The sequence below is a fragment of the Epinephelus fuscoguttatus genome, linkage group LG5 (genome assembly GCF_011397635.1).
Source record: "Epinephelus fuscoguttatus linkage group LG5, E.fuscoguttatus.final_Chr_v1".
NCBI lineage: Eukaryota > Metazoa > Chordata > Actinopteri > Perciformes > Serranidae > Epinephelus > Epinephelus fuscoguttatus.
The window spans coordinates 30,466,019-30,483,880 of record NC_064756.1 but is presented as its reverse complement, the minus strand read 5'-3'; the positions used below and the strand labels follow the sequence as shown (position 1 = coordinate 30,483,880).

Sequence of the window (17,862 nt, the reverse complement as noted above, 5' to 3'; positions counted from 1 at the left end):
AAATGGAGAGACTATTCACTCCCCCTGAGACAGCAGTATTTAGTAATGTCACCAGGGGCAAGTGGGGATGGGGTCAGGAGCCAGGGGGGTGAAAATGGAGCCATCTAACCTTCACCATCGTTCATCCTGATGGCTGGTTTAAGGGAGGAAGGAGGAAAAAAAGCTGTATTGGAGAGGAAGACAGTTGGAGCATTGGGGGGGGCGACTCAGGCTTCCCGCTTTGATGGATAGAGGATGTTTAAAGAGAGAAAAAAGCAGTTGACGCTGGTGTGGCTGCAGAGCAAGGGAATAAAAGAAGGAAGACTGAATAAAATGAATCATCACAAGGGAAAAGGTATTAGTCTGATTGAAGGACCAGTAAAGAGAGTAAAAGAGAGGGAGGGGTGGAGAGGGAGTGACATAATCTCAGAGGTGTAAAGGTGAAGATTTGGTAAAAGAAGGAATTAATGCCGGCTAGCAGATGGAGCGTATTCCAGGGAATGTTAAATAATCATGCTGAGTCTAAAGAGAACGGGGAGAAATGGGTTTTGCTTTGTCTTATCCCATGCCTTCAAAGTGGCATTTTTTTCTCTCCCTGCTGTCTGTCTAGTGGTGGGTCGTGGGTGTTAGGGGGATTATGAGTTTTGCCAGGCGGACCAGGGTTAAGATGAATGGTTGTCCTTTTGGATCCAAGATGGTCATTATCATTCCCACATGGTGCCGCCAGATAAAGCCCCCAAAGCCTTTTTGATTCACATGGGTTTGTTGTCCGTCTCATTTGTCTTTTGTTTCTTTGTTTTCTCAGTAAACGCAGCACTACTTTATACCTCCTCCATGGTGAAGCCTGTCACAGCCCTGTTTGTTACTTCTGCATACATAATTTTTTGGACGCAGTCCGTTATAATAGCAATAAATAGCAGTTTCCTTTCCGTGTTACTGTATGGATTAATAATGTGGATGTGATAAATCAACCCGTTGCTCAAAAGAGAATTAGTCACAATTTGACAGTGGGTTGTTTTTGAATACAGAGACATTTGTCAACAACAACACTTTTTGTTTTGAGTGTTATGAAAGATAATATTTTGTTTTGTATGATTGCTGTACTTAACTGCTGGTTAGACTAAGCAAGCACTTCCCACGCATTTGTTTAGCGAGAGTGAATGATGATGCAGAAATATGTCAATAGGTTAAAAATAAATTGATTTAATTGTGAATTCGGGCCCTATTTACTTTTGCAGTGGCTTTCTAAAAGCACGGTTGTTTTCAAAAAAGGAAAGTATTCATTCACTGACACAGAGAGTCCTTGGACAACCATTATTATTTTTCATCTATAGTGAGACACAACAATAAACGTGTTTCCATCTGTTGCCTTGGTAGCAAATAACAGGGTTTAAAACCATTTCTCACATGGATTCCCTTAATGGCTATCTCTGTCTCATTCTTCTCCAATCAGAGGCCAGTGTGATTAGCCATGTCAGTCACCGGTGAAAGCCCCTCATACACAGTGTCACTGCAGTTTTCTGTCTGAATAGACTCGGGAGGAAGCTCTCCAGTGGCAGCTTGGACACTGGAGCCATTCATATTCACGTCCTCTTTTGTAGTGTCACTTCAGTATTGTACTGTGGGGAAACATGTTGACATTCCTCTCCACAGGATTATTGTCAGTCTTTGTGCTGTCCATTAAGGCCGAGCTGCACATTTTCACATATCCTCAGCAAATAATAACACACCAAGGCTCGCTACATGATTATCTTGGATGGAAATGGGCTTTAACTGACAAGGAGATGACATATCACACAGTCTGATTAAATGTAGTCAGTTTGGACCATTTCTGTTCAGCCTATAGCTGCATGTACTGATGTTGACAGCTGGTGCATATGTCTATTCATGCGCGCTGATGTGTTTCAATGTATTTGTTCATGTTGACAGCAAAGAAGCACATAGTCCACTCTGTAACGCACTCTGCTTCAGCCTTTTACCCGTACCCTAACCTCTTCCTTTGTGCCGCCCATGTTTGCTCAGCAGTGGACACAGGCCTCAGCTAAGAGCATCTAGGGTGCTGTGATTAAGTATTAATTCAGGCGTGTGATCGATTTCCCTCCAGCTGCTGCAAAAGAACTGAACACAGAGGGCAATGTTCAGACCCTGACTCGGATTAGTGTTCAACAAGAGATCTTTATTTTCTGTCTTACTCTGGGCGCAATGTACAACATTCACTGCTGAGCTGACCAGACAGGCCACACGCAAACAGAGAATTGTCCTCTCTTGTATCACCATCACTGTATACTCCCTCTCCAAACACAAGCCTTGAACATTCGTCAGAAATGTTAGGAATTATACTTCTACACAACAAACCTTTGTGTAGGAGTTCTGAAATGCTTTATTTTGATCAGAGAATGAGAGATTTCCTTCACTCTTTCTGAGAGTAGCAAACAGGCTATGTCTCAGACATGTATCCCTATCCCTTCAACTCTCCCCCTGCAGATCACTTGATCTCTGACCCCTGCTCAGGATGGATTGACACTCATGCCACTCAGTCAGTGGAGAGGCCTCCCCACCCCACCTCTAACCCTGCAGGTCACCAATTAGGCTGTGTGTCCGTCATCCAACCAGCCATCCCAAACCCCCCTTTTTCCTGTAGATGATACCCCACCGCATGGAGGCCATATTGGTCCTGTCCATTTGTCTTCATCAGGGTCTATCACAGTGGAGGCCTCCCTAGCCCCAGAGGGGCCCCCCATCTTTGGTCATGTCTCACTCACTGCCTCTAACTCCCTCTGAGAGGCCCATGCATATTCTCATCAACCCTTACCCTGAGAAGCACCTGATGGCAGGTAGAATGGAAGCTTGAAGCATTTTTGTTTTCAGCATGATAATGAAGAGGGGGAATGGGGGGCAAGCAGAGGACAGCCCAGTGGATAGCAATGGTTTCAGAGGGGCCGTGGTGCACTGGAGCATACAGTAAGTCTTTGCAGGCCAGTATATTTCTCTGGAATTGGAGGGTGTGAAACAAGACTGAAATGGCAGGCAGAGGCCAGTTAATGGGCCTGTCAACATGGCCAACCTTGCTTTGAGTTTACTGTTTTAGTATCATTTTCTGTCTGTGTGCATGTGTGTGTGTGCTGTGGTGTGTATTTCTGGCCATGTGAGTATACATGTGCGTGCATACATGTGCGTGAGGGACTGCTCCCTCATCACTCAAGTTGAATGGACGTCAGCCAGCAGTGAAATTAGACTGTCTCTCCCTCAGTGGTGGACTGTCACTACTGAGATGGAAGGAGGGTGAGCGGTCTGGTCCCAAGGCACTTTTAGTGGAGGCCCATTTTGAGGCATTTAAAGTTTGACACACACTGACATACTGTCAAAAGCACAATGACCTACAAACAGCCATACTCTCCATCAAAAAGGTATGGCAGAGCCACAGCATAGGGCCACGTAGTCAAAGTCATACACCCATTAAATCAAGCAAGCAGTGGCTCTCTATTTTATCTAAACGCCTCTATTTGGCACCAACTCAAAAAGCAGCTGCTCGAATTCCAGTAATCCAATCCATTTGATTGCTTGACACAGTGGGAACAATACCTTTTGTTACCCAGATACAGTGATTTTTAGAGTGAGGCTTTAGCCATATTTCTGAGCCAGGGGAAGACTCCATCCACCCCTCAAGGACTGTACATTATTTAAGTGAACAAATACTGAAAAAGAGACTCTCTGCTTTTGGTTTTGCAGTAATTTTAGAGAAAGCTTTGGATAAACATCTGTTTCTGCCAATAGGACTTTATATTGCTACATCCTAGGTTTGAGGGATGTGATTAAAGGGGTTATGCATGCATGTGCATGTGTTGGCACATGAATTTCAAGGTTAATCTCAAGACCGCCCTCTCTCTTCTCAAGCTTGTGATTAGAAGGTTTGGTAATTACTGCACAGATAATCTTCATACTTTACTGTTTTTCTTGCTGCTGGCATTCCACATCACTTTTTACGTTGTAATATGCAACTCACTTTTTCACTCCTATTTTCTCTTTCAAACCAACACACTAAATATTTCTGTAAACATTCTTTATGAAAGTTCTTTTTTTTTTATTCAGTCATTTCAGAGTGTAGAAAAGCAGACGGGGGGCACAGAAACAGCCTCAGACACACCGCATGTTGTGACTTTATGGCGAGATTGCTCATGCACTCCCTAAAGCATCTCTTTGTCTGACGGCTAAGTGGAGTGAGGTTACAGTCTTTTATTTTATCAGGCTTTTACCACTCCTCCGCTTCCCCCTCTCTCCCATTATAGGTCATCCTGCGGCATCTCCCGCCGCTGCGCTTAAATGTTTAAAAGCCTTTTCCCCTTCAGCTTTACTGTTTGTTTACCTATTTATTATGTCACCATGCTTCTCATTTATACGGTCTGTTATAATATTATTCTACCTCTCCTTTTTCTCTTTTTATACCTGACTTGTTTTTTTTTTACTGTGTTTGTGTGCTCTGATGAGAATAAGTGCCCAGCCAGGTGCTTGTCCTGGCATTTATACAAGTCAACCATTGATCCATCACTCACACCAGACCAAATACGTCCACCGAGATCTGTGGGAAGCCACTTTTCCTTATAAACTATATCTTTTTCTCTCTGTTAATTTATACACTTATTGGATTCCTCGGGTCTCGTCCTCAGCCTACCCTATGATCCTCTTGTTTATACAAGGTCTGGTTGTCCTTGCAGATTTAGCCACTTTAATTTGCGGTTGCCCATAAATGCTGTGTTGATTCACGGCTGGTAATTTAGCGCATGGCCACGAGGGGAGTGGACAGGCCCTGGTTCCTGCTCATTAATAGTGGGGCTGCGACAGAGAGAGAGAGAGAGCGAGTGGAAAGTCTTCCTGGCTTCATTGATTCACCCACTTCATGCTGCATACTGATGCAAGCAGCCCCTGCCTGGTGCCCTAGTTCAACAACCTTAGTGGGAAGAGGGAGGGCGAGTAAGAGACACAAAAAAAATGCCTTGGCCTGACACAGATTACTGTCTCTACTGAGTAGCCGCACAGCATCCCACTCCAGTTACACCACCGCTCTCCAGAGAGGTGACTGCACTATGCAAGGTCCATGTTTTGGTCTCTGAAGTTTTCACCAGCTGTCAGAGAGTCTTAATCATGTTTAGACAGAAGGCATGAGAACAAAGAGATGTGTTTAACAGGTGTCTCCACCATGTTAGTTTGTTATATGTTGGTGGTACGTGTTTAGAGTGAGTCCTGATGAAGACGAATGGCTCATTAGCTTCGACGTAATCACTGCTGATGTCCGGCGAAAACAGTCATGACCTTTATGGCCCTTCCAGACGCCCAGGGGCTCAGGCAGCTGAACCCTGAGCGGTTAAGGGTCGACTAAAACAGTTAACTGAGCAAGAGTCACACCTGACTTCACCCCACTGTAACCTTAGAGGCAAAGACTAGCCGCCACTTGGAACCCCCACTAATCTGTCACTTCAGACCTCCCATTTTGCCACAGTGCACACACATATCTAGAGGGTCCTGAACACTGGAGGAGGCTGTAGTGAATCACTGCTGTGAATAGCATGAGGGAGAGCTGGAGGTGCAGGGTGTGTTGTGACAAGGATGGAGAGACAGAGACTGTCATTTCAGTCCCTTTGGAGTTTGGAGGTCATCCTGCATTGCCTGTCAGCAAAATTTTTACACATATAATGGACCATTCTGCAACAACAGTCAAATAATCTTCTATTGTATGTAGGGATGCTAATTTTGAAAAAAAAAATTCTGTGATGAATGGCCAGCCCTCGTAAACCTTTCAGTAACCGTTAACTGACAAGTGTTAATCAAGACACCACTGCTGCAGGAGTGTGAGTTCCTTACTCGGGACACAGTGACAGGGCTAACTGTTAGCATCACGTGGCTAATGTTACCTCCCAAGTTTAATGACAGAATTTAGCAGTTTTGGTGTCCGTGTGTGTTTGTTAGAACCATGTCGGATGTCAGCAGCTGCTCCTGTGTTAGCTTGTGCAAACTGGGCTGACATTGAACTGACTGTTCTGAGTAATGACATTACAGAAAGTGTGCTAAATCTGTCTGCGTTGCTTGATGAGGGCTGTTGTACGACTCCGGTCTGGCCAGCAGCAGACTCCACTGTCTCATCATTTGCCCCCGTAGCGGCAGTACATTATATATAATATATAGCTTTAATTATTAAATTGTCTTTTTTTTTTGTCAGTTAATGGATTATAGGTTAATTATTAACATCCCTAATTGTAAATATATTTTTGGGGAAGATATTCTTGGTTTGCCTGCTTAAAAGCAGAAATTTTGACCGTAGGCAGAGCAACAAATACTTCAACAGATTAATTGGGGCTGAGAAACATGTGCATATGTTTGTTTTAGGGGTCCCTTTCTTCTCCAACAAAGAGCCTGGTTCTGCCAGCCTTCATGCACCCCTGTGCCGCAGTATGGTGGCTATGTGTCTGGTTGGCCTGCGTGTCAGGGCTGCTGAGGCCTTGTCTCATCTCTAGGGAGTCTCCCTCCACTCGTTCACTTCATCCTCCTGCTGTTGCTGCCCTGTGGGACACAAGACAACCCAGAGCCCAGATTGAGCCACTCTTGCTTGGCCCTGCTCCATTTCTCCAACAACGCTAATTACATCTCAAATGGTAATAGATGAGGCCTCGTTAGCAGCTCTCACTCCCTTGAAAGATTCACAAACATACATCAGAGGGGCCACTGATCGGTCTGAGCTCCCTGCTTCAAAGACTGGACTTCACAGGGAGCTGGGGGCCCGATTCGCTAATTACTCCTGCAGTTCCACACTGCTGCCCTGTACGCCGCCTGCACCGAGCAGACAGCGCTTCTCGCATCACCAGCGCTGCTCTCAGACAGGCCTACCCTCAAACCCAGGCCAAGCTACACAAGCGTGTTAAATATATAATTCAATGATCAAATTAGCTCAGCGTCTATTTTGGTCTCTCGTAAACCAGCTGCTAATTCAATGACATTGCAGAAATCAGGTCTCTCATAGTCACTGACAGTTTTACCCTCAATTTTGGAAACTCCTATCATGTTAAATAGAGAGCAAGACAAAGAAACATGATGTCATCATAGTTTTTGGAGGAAATATGCTGACATCTCAACATTAAGTGTGTCATTAGTGGTTCCCCTAATAAAATTAGCCTAATTAAGGGTAGAGTTCTGTACTATATTATCTTACCACAAAGCATGTAATTTTCTGCGCTCAGTATTAGAAATGTAATTTTTTTCTGCAGAGATTCACTTAATGGGATGAAAATAGATGTACAGTTCATACTGTGTTCACTCAAGTGTGTCATCACTCTAATGTTGGTTGGGACGTACATGTACGTGTAAGTGTAATGTAAGTGTGTTTCTTTACAAAGAGTATTGATATGCTTGCTTCTTTGTTTTTCCAAAGAATACATTTTGTACTACTCGATTGTTTATTACTTTTATATAATTGTCACCTTTACCTGTTGAAAGCTTCTGGCTCAAGTGATGCACCAGCAAGAAGAGAGGCCGCTCCTTTGGCTTGTTAAGCCCATGTGCATATAAGATATTGACTGATATATACCTCTATCACGATCTTTATTGGTTCAGAGCTGTGGCTTGGCTCTCTTCATTGTTTAAGTGATTTAATTCCACAGAATCCCATTAGATTTCATTATCATTTGTGTTTTATTCGCTGGCTGTTGTGAAGGAGATGGAGTCGACAAGAAGATTAGACACTGCTCTAATTGTGGTGTGGTTTACAGTGAGCCTGTTTGCCTGCATCGATCCGCTGTGAGAAATAATAATAAAATGGAAGTAAAGCGATGCAGGGAAGGAAAAGGCGGCAGGCGAGCAGGGCTCGTTACTGAAGGAATGATGTATTGATCGCGTCTGACAGGGTGCTGTGGACCGATCAATCCTGATGGGCAAGAGGAGCCTGTTAGGAGATTCTCCTGGGTCGCCAGGGTCACTCAGACAATGGGCAATGGAAGAGAAATTAACTCATCAAGGAAAAGGAGTAGATGGAAAGATGGATGGATTCGTGAATAATCAAGAAAAAAATACCAGGGTTATATAGAAAAGAATTTGGTATGGTGTTGATTTGTGTCTGAGTAAATGGCTGGACTAAGACGTCCATACAAATGAACCTGCTACTCTTGACCTCTAACCATTGTGTGGGAAAACAAACATGTGCAAATGAGAATAGCCCTACAGTGTGTGGACATTTTGTACTGTATACTGCTTCTGTATATGGTAAGCACCGGCCTGCTTCTTGGCTCTGTTTTTAGTGATTTAAAACAAAGACAAATGCATTCGGTCATAATAAAGGTCAATTAAAAGAGTAAAAGAGAACCTGCTGTTGAGCAGGTGAATAGATTTAGATAATGAGAGAAAAATGAAGCAGAAAAGATTTTAAAAAAGGTGTAATGATGGCAGAGATGGAGTATCATCTGTCTCTGCTGTCCAGTATCTTCTCAGGATGCTTCTCTCCTTTCCCCTTGAGTACACTACGCCTGGCCTTACCCAGCTAATTGATAGCCTGTACGTTAATTCAAGTCAGACATGAGTGGCTGCTATTAATGAAGGTAGAATTTGCCGGCCTGACAGTGCAGCGAGGGCTCACTGAAGAGTGATCTACAGCTTGAGGCACAGTCTAGAGGCAGATGCTGGAGTGGTGTAGAGTAGAGCAGCCATTACATTTCAAGAAGGCATTCACTGTGAACTCAGAATGAATCCATTTTCACAGTAAAATGACCTCTATAAATTGGTCTAGGAGCCATTTTCGGCATGTAGAGTAGAAACGCGAGCAAAGTTTTCCTCCTCAATTGCTTGGACAAAACTCATAGGGGATAATGATGAAGCGAGCGGGAGGGGTCACTCAACGGTGGCAAATGTAAGATTGGGTTTGTTTGTGCTTTATCAGCTCATATCGATGGGTTTGTCCATGCTGGCAGGCCCATTTGCATTTAGCTCCCATAATTGCCGGCATTAATAGCGCACACATTTACAAAGTATTGTCAGCCATGAAGTGATTATGGTAATCAGTGGATGAATTGGAAAAGGCAATTTTAAACTGCTTTTTTTTTCTCAAATGAGTTGATCGACTTCAATCATGTGAGTGCTCTAGAGAAGAGTGGCCGTGAATTATCTGTGTTAATGATAGGTTTTTAGCTGGGCAAGGGGTGTTTGTACTCTAATGTGACAAAGCAAACACATGCGCTGTTTGTTTCAGTGTGTTTGTCAGTAGTGCACGGCTACAGGGTCATGTTGATGTGATACACGCAACAATTACCTGGTGAGATCAGACTCCTGCAGAGAATACTAAGTGCTGGTTGTCACTGTGGCGTGGTGAGGTCAGAGGTCCCTTTCCTCAGCAGAGTGCTCACATGTCACCTTTCTGCTATTTAAACAGAGGCTCTTTGCCCCATCTCCTCTTATCTCCCTCCTTCTTTTCCCCTCCCATTTCTCCGCCTCTCCTCTCCCGCCCTCATATTTAATTCAGCAGCAGTCCGTGGAGCAGACGTACTGTGTGTGTGTGGGTTACCTCTGGAGCAGGGTCTGACCATTCTGGTCGCTTCCTAATTGTAGCTATAATAACAATGGTTCTCCCATTGACCACACCATCTTCAATGGCTCATTAATGTAAGACACTTCTTCGAAGTAGTAGACATTTTAAGCATGATTATTATTTTTTGAGCGCATCCAGTAAAAGGGCGAGGGTGCAGAGGTCCATGCTGAAATGGACGGAGAGGAAGCAGTCATGCATGAGTGGAGCTCCTAGCTCTTCATTTAAAGACCTCTTTTGGAGGAGGAAAATGCTTTCTTGTGGCTTGTTATGCTTCCCCCACATTCAGACATGCTGTATGAAAATACAGCCCTCCATCCCTGCTATCATGGATTCAGTTATTCAGTTATTCATGGCTTGAGGCTGAATAATGAAAGATGGTGAAAAAAAAAACACTTCACTGTGTTTCTCTGTCTGCCTCTCTGTCTCTGTCTCTTGACTGGATTGGTACTTAGCTCCAACTCCTATTGAGCAGGGCCATCTTCAGTTTCAGTGAAGTCAATAATATTGGGAGAAAAGTCACTAAGATGACATTTAATATTCAATAATGCTAATGCAATTTGAAAATGATTAGCTAATCTATACTAATCAAATGGTCCAAATCAGGGTCACACAATTACACACTACAAACAGGTCACACTTGTGCACAATGCTTTTATGTGCTTTCCCACTGAATGCAGAATCCTGTGTGTTTTTACACTATTCTCCAGCCATACAGTACATTTGTTGGAAGCCTCAGCATCTTGACAGTGATCTGTGCCATCAAAGAGCCCAGAGTGATGCGGCACATGAATACAGAAGTAGCTCTTTTGACGGCTGCGGTGGAGCAGAGGCTTGCACAGCACGGCGGCTGCGATTGCCACCACTCTGTTCTGCTCTTTTATGTGGCTGTGGGAGATGGAGGTGTTTGAAGACAGGGATAAGGCTGGTGTTGTGACGCTGTCAGCCACCGCTTCATTCTGCAGCTACAGTCATTCGAAGGCAAGAAATCCAGCTCTGAGACGTGCCGAGCAGAAACCGGAAACAGACATGATCTTGGTTTAATTACATGCGATATAGAGGCAGATGATTTTCTTGCATCAACTAAGATGTAAATTTGTGATGCATGTATTTTGAAAGATACGCATGTGGTTCTTGGTGTGTAGCTGGTTGCTGATTATCAGGGAAGGCTTTGTCTCTTACTTCATGTATAGTTTTATGAATTAGCCTTTGCCAAAACAGGCACGCAGTGATTTTACACTCATTTATCTTGATTAAACCTCCTATGGAGAACACATTAACTCGGAATGCATGATCACAGTAATTTATCCCCCCTGTACCCCCTAATTCTCAACATGTACCTGTTTGGCCATGTGTGTCCAGCAGGGGGCAGACCGCTAGACAGTCAAAACACAATCTTGTGGAGGCTGTTATCTCTATGTGTGGCTCTAACTGAAAGAACTGATAAAACCACACACACTAATTGGGTTTTACAGCAACCACAGTCTCACAATGCTCTTTCATTACCCAGGGGACAGTGCGTCTGGTTGTTTCTGTGTTCAGACATACAGGGGGTTTATAGCATCTGCGTGTGTGCGTGCATGTGCGTGTGAGTTAGGGTCTGTACGTGTTTGCCTGTATCATAGATATGTGTGTCAGCCACCCCCACTGATCTGAGAGTGCAGATACTGTGTGCAATCAGGGATTCCAGCAGAGGCAAGAAAAACGGCTCAAATGGTGTCTGCAGCCACACTTAATGTCCACCCCAACTACAGTCCCTCCTAATGGCTCCCCAACGCCCCGCTTTCTGGGGTTAGACATGACGATTTCAAATGTCATTGTACCACAGTGACCTTTCAAGGACCTGGAATTAATCAAAGAAAAAAAATGTGCCTTGCCGCTTAAATGGCAAGAATTGTCACCTTTGATCTAAGCATTAGATGGAATTGTCTTCAGAATTGAACTGACTTTTAGGACAGCTCAGAGGCTATGTTTACTGTAAAAGGTCTGGGCCATGAAACCAGTAGCATTTGTGGTTATTATCTTTAGGAGTAGTAGCAGGCATAATATCCAATTCAAGTAATGCATTATGTTTTTTAAGATACATCAAACAAGACATTGCGGTTAAGGTTTATGTTATGAGTTGTAATTTCGTAACGTTTACTTGGTGTTTTCAAATGTAATGTGGAACTCATCATTGGGAAATCAGGAATTTCAATCCAAGTACATATGAGTTCATTATTCATTAATCATTGGAAACTCAGTTGTCCATATTAAGGCTGGGCAATGTATCAATTTCGTGATATAAGTCTAGCTTTAGATATGGTAATATTGTAAATGTCTTTTTCCAATTTTAAATGCAGCATTACAATAATGTATTTTCATAAACTTAACAATATCAATCAATATTGAGGTATTTGTTCAAAAATATATGGTACTTGATTTTCTCCGCATCGAATTATCTAGCCTCAGTTAGCCTTTGAATGAGTTGGATCAATCCCTGTCTATATTTTCTGTATGATAAGTAACATATTACTTGGACATTTTTAGGAGTTAGGAATTATGATTTTAGAGATTTAAAAACCAATAAAGCTTTCCTCAATTATAGATTGCCAATGACCACTTCATGTGTTAACTGTGTCTGCATTCCAATCATGGTAGAGCGATAAAACCATGTTGCGTCTTATCAGCCAAATGCCCCTTAACGTCCTTAATGTTCTCTGTGGTTAGAACACATTTGATTTTATCTTCTCACTTTTACTAGACACATGCACCAAGCTTCAATATCAAACACTCATGAGCATCATTCAAAGCAAACATGTGGCAGGCCACAGCTATACCCACTCCACCCCCTTCCCACCGTCTATCTTTAGCAGTTCTGGCTCAGTAGCTCTAGCTCCTTGAATTATTAGCTAATTGCCAGGTGAAATCAGTATTGATTGTGTGTTGCACAGCAGCCAGTGGTAATAGTGGTATATAGCAAACTGGGTTCTGCTACAGGGTGATATGAAAGCTGAGGACTGGAAAGATAAAGGACACTGTGTGGGTGGAAGCGGAAATGCTTGCCTGTGTGCGCCCACACACACACATACAGTGTCGTTTTAGTGTTTGTGTCTTTGCTGCAGAATCTGTGCCCTGGAGAGCTGTGGGATCACTGTGCTGTGCTGCTGTTGAGCCACTGTCTTGTCCTTGCTATGTAGGTCATCAGTGCCCTCCAACGATATCTTATCCCATCTGCAGTGCAGTCAATACTGTTGACAGAACTCCAAATAGCTTCGAATTAGAAGTTGCCTCATTAACTTTGTTCCTTTGCCTAAATGATTAAGTCCGCATCTCCAGCCTACAGAGATGTGTTGGACAAGTTTGTAGTACCAGCACAGTATGAAACAGTACTATTTAATCTCCATGTTTGATGTGGTGCTTGAGAAAATTTAAGGGGGAGTGGGATAAACCAGGGGGAAAGAAATGGAGAAGTTTAAAAAAAAAAAAAAAAAAAAAGAGGGTTGAGGGGCAGAAGGCAGAACAGGAATGGTTTAGACACAGCGCTCTGCTCTGATCCTGAGCATGGCAGCCAGTGGTGTGTTTCAGATTGTTTTCCATTTGCATGATAATATGAGCATGGATTGACTCGCATACAGACACACACACACATGCGCGCACACACCAGGGTTATTACATACACACTGACGGTTCCAGCAGGACAGATTACCTGAGTGAGTATCCTGGGTTTTTACTCCATGCCCTGAAATGAATGAAATTCCCCTCATTAGCACGCAGGTTACATAAGCCTGGTGTACAGGTATATCCAGCTGCACTGAGGCAGTAAGCTGATTACAGATGGAACTAACAAAATTACTCCTCTGTAATGCAATTAACACGAATTGGATTGTGAAATAAGCAACTGGACTGTCATGCGGATTCTCTCAAGATGCAGGGCTCCGCTGCAGAATGACGCCAAAGAAGCTATAGCTTCAATAAATCATTTAAATGCTCTGCTAAGCTAGGTAATGTCAGAGCATTTCAGCACACATGCTGAAGTCTTTCACATGGCATATAAATGCACAAGCATGTGAATACTGTAAATCTTCTGCGTGTGCATGTGTGTGTTTGTTGTCTCCCAGGATTTTATTTATCTAAGCAGTGGGCTAATGGACTGCATATGAGTGGCTGCTTTTTTAGCACAGTATAGAGCGATCAGTTTGTTATTAGTGCTGTTGGTGCTTTGCTCTGCCATGTGCTGGATAACTGCTTTCCATACAAACTGACAGACTCTGCAGCACAGACACTTGAAATTGTAATTTGTGTGTGTGTGAATGTGTAGTACTTAGGTGAGCCTAATGTAGCAGTGATTTGCTGAGCAGGCAGCAGCACTGCCACAATTTATTCCAAGTATTTAGATGTTATGTGCAGCATTCAATCACGCTTCAGCAGACGCACATAAAGTATATTGCACATCTTCAGGATGATAGTGGTGCTGGTTGTGCAGAGGGGAATTTTTCAGATGCACATTCTGACTAAATGGTGAATCGCTTCTTCCCCCTCAATCATAAACAGCTCACACGTATACACACTGGGACATAGAGATGGAGAAGAAAAAAATCCCTATCCATGGGTGAGGCTGTTGTAAAGGTCATCCACGTATCCAGTTTAATTTTTGCTCTTCCTCAAGAGTTAAGATCTATAAAGTGATCAATAAATCTCTTTAAATGTCTCTGCATCTGGGCTGCATGTGATTTAACACCCCGTCTCATCTGCTGCCTGCTTTCTGTTCTCCACACTGACAGACCTCAGCCTTCCTCTGCTCACAAATCTTAACTGTATCAACCCCCTGCCCAAGCCACCCACCTAGAAAATGGCCAGACCTTTACATTTGATGGATATCAGAACTGGTTCAAAGTCCTCTGTAAGGTTCTGATCCAGATGCGGCGGATGATTCCCGGTATGGAAAATGTGTCACCTGTGATCTACAGTAGTGAGCGGGTGTCCTTAGGTGTGGGATTCTTCCTTTCAGGCAGTATTGATTGAAGGAAAGATGATCTGAAGAAGCCATTAGGAGGATTGAGGAGGGGGGGACAGGCAAGGACTGTGATGAACACCTCTCTGATCATTATGCCACGTACAGCACTGCCTACAGCATCAGCCTCACATGCAGATACACACACACACACACACGCACACACACATGCAGGCAGCTGGACAGTAAAGTAGGATTAGTTTAGAATTTACAGCAGTGTTGTGTTCATTTAAAATTCCTGTGTGTGCCCATTTTCTGCCGCCATGTTGTGGGGCTGGCTCTGCATCTGCACCAATACACACATGACTGCACACCACTGATGGGTGGGGCTCTGTCACAATGAGCACAAGGAGACACAGTAATGACACACACACACACATACACACACACTGGATTTTTGTGATGTCTCCCAGTATCTTTTTGGTCCAGGCATGTTAGATTGGTGTCTAGGGATGGAGCCTGAGTACAGTAAACTGGGCTATCTACAGCTGTTGTGAACACCTCCTTTCCTCCTCCTTCCTGTCCTGCAGTACAGCATGGAGCACACTTGCACTTGGGACTCATCACACCAAGCTAGATAAAAGCTGCTCAACTCCAGCCGAGAGCTTAATTAAAACGGGGCTGCCCTAGCAGAGTGACACCTTTTACAAGCTCCTAACGGCTCTCTGCTCGCCGTTACTGCCAATCCAATTATAGACCAAAACAATAAAATAGACATGGAAGGAGCTGCAGCAAATAGGCTGGCATAAAGAAGAAAAAGGGGGGGGGGGCTATTAAAGATTATATGAAGATTCGCACAGAGGACTGCAGAGCTAGGCTGCAGGGGGTTTCATTTTCACCAGAGATACCCGTGTAAGTACGCCACACCGGATAAGCGACTCAGCTTCTGTCTGTGTGTGTGCTTGTGTGTGTGTGTGTGTGTTGTGCAGTCTCTGAGGGAATCTAGCCCTGTTCTCCCAGCCTGGACACATTTCAGCAGTATTCTGGGGATTATATTTCCCTGTGGAAGGTCACTAGCTCAATGTCATTAGGCCAGAGCTCGCACTAATAAGACGCACAAACAACATCACAGACTGTTTCCTTCTTTTTATATCCAGCAGATTGTCAGAGTCATTCCTCTGGTGCAACAGCATGTCACGGATAGACATGTGATGTATGTTACACTTGAGCAGCTACACGTGGAAACTGTGGGGGGTTATATATGTTAGCCATAAGACTGCAGGTGAGGGGGAGAGGTGGTGAGGATGAAAAGTAATGAGATATTAAGATATTGTTTGAGGTGATGTAGGAAAGGAACAAGATGGCACGAGTGACACCCTCAGAAATTATTTCATAGGGGTGGCCGGATGGAGCAGTTGGCACACCAAAATTAAAAGCCATAACTGAGTTGCAGGAGCTTGATTATGCTGTTGAAGTATGTAAAGCTATGCCAGCATGGTTGGTATCCATGGATGCCTTAGGTATCTTAAAACATTTGCATGTCAGCCTCCTATTTGTCGCCGGACAGGGTGGGGGCAGTGGGAGGGCCAGCGGTTGTATCAGGGTGGTCATGCCCTCCCTTGGGGGCGCCACTGGATGGCAGATGAATATTTTGTAGTTTGTTCTGTATGTATAAGAAAGTTATTACTCATTAGGGATATCCCGATCCAGCTTTTTCACTTCCGACCCAATACCGATATTACAGCCTTGAGTTTTGGCCGATACCGATCCGATCCAAGCGCGCATTATACATATTCACTTATTTCGTTGTCAGTCATGTTAGAAAAGGTTTGATAAAGCAATATAACAAGAACAACTACTTAATCGGGTTAGTTAGAATGATCCACAACAGTTGGTATGAGAAACTGACCTGTTTATTGTAAACAGGGTTAAATAAACAAACTTTAAACTTGAACATTAAATTAAATAAAAAAATATAGCTGGTTTGCTTTGGCTGCTTTGTCCCCTTAATAAATAGAAAATACATCAACACAAGAAATCTTTAAAATGTCTAACAATGGAATTAAAATAGCAGCAAGACTCCACACACTTGTGCTTTGCTCCCCTAATAAATAAAAAAAAGATTAACACCACAAAACATTGTTGACATTTAACAAACAATGCAGCCTTTCCTTTTCACTTATTTTAGTAGTGTTTTTGTAGTCCATCCATGGCTCCAATTTCACTAATTGTGCCCAAAACAATGCCATCAGTGCTCTTTACTGTAACAGTAAGAGTGTAAACCAAATAAAAATATCACTCTCTAAAAAACAGAGCAGAAAACAAATAGTCAGTTAACTAAGTTGACCGCTACTCTTCCTATCCTCTGCATGCTGGCCTGGTGGATTGATAGTAAGAGCTGGAGTGGATCACTGGAATAGACTGCTTGACTCGCGAAGCGCTGGGCTGGCCGGAAAACTGAAAACCGGATTCCGTAAAAAACTGGATCAGAGTTCTTGGATCGGCATTTTTCCATGCAGTCCGATCCGATGCCGATGCCTGTTTTTTGCTAGTATCGGCGGCCGATACCGATCCGAAGATCGGATCGGGACATCCCTATTACTCATAAGGGTAAAGTTAAAAATGGACTACCTTCTAGGACCTCAGGGTTCCCCTGGACATAATAAATATGATGCTGGTAACTCATAACTAAAAAGTCAGAGTTAATGAGAGTCCCATGCTTCTTCTAATGTGTTGCACAATGCTGATTCAGAGTAACTTGTCTGCCCAAGTCTCCCCAGACTTGGAGGCCCAGAGACTAATAGAGTTACATTAATATCCCAAGGAAAGCATGGCCAGCTTGTATTGCAGAACTTTATTCTTGATAAAAATCAAATCCTCCAGTCACAGCAAGATGTAGAGAGCAGCTTTTCCAACTGCTTATGGTAGCTTTCTTCCAATATGTCCCAAAATACGGCGCACTGTTCAACTCTCAATATGCCTACTCAGCCACATTTACACTCCTAATCACAAAACTTCAGGAGCTCCCACACCATATTATCTATCATGTTCAGATGGGACTGATGCAATAAGAGACTAAGAGAGAAGACATTAACAGGAGACATTTGCCTGTCTGCCCGAGTGCACTTCTTCCTCTCCTCCTCTTCTTCTCACTTTACTTCCTCTCTGCTCTTCCTTTACCCGGTGCAGGAAGCAGACCCACCTGCTCCATCTTGATGCCTCACTACCTCTGTCTGTGCTGGAATTGGCAGGAAATCAATCCCGCTCTCATCTACAGCCCCCTCCTCCCCTCCCCTTCTTCTCCCTTCCTCCGCGTCTTACTCCCCCTTCCGGCTGTAAAGTGTCCATTCTGGACTGAGCACAAGCATCAGCACAACATCATGCCTTATCAGAG

General features: G+C 43.7%; 1 protein-coding gene across 9 annotated transcripts in view; it reads left to right on the top strand.

Annotated features, from left to right (window-relative positions):
- robo2 (roundabout, axon guidance receptor, homolog 2 (Drosophila)) overlaps positions 1-17,862 on the top strand; it is a 364,614-nt gene that overhangs the window by 265,814 nt on the left and 80,938 nt on the right. The window lies entirely within an intron of this gene.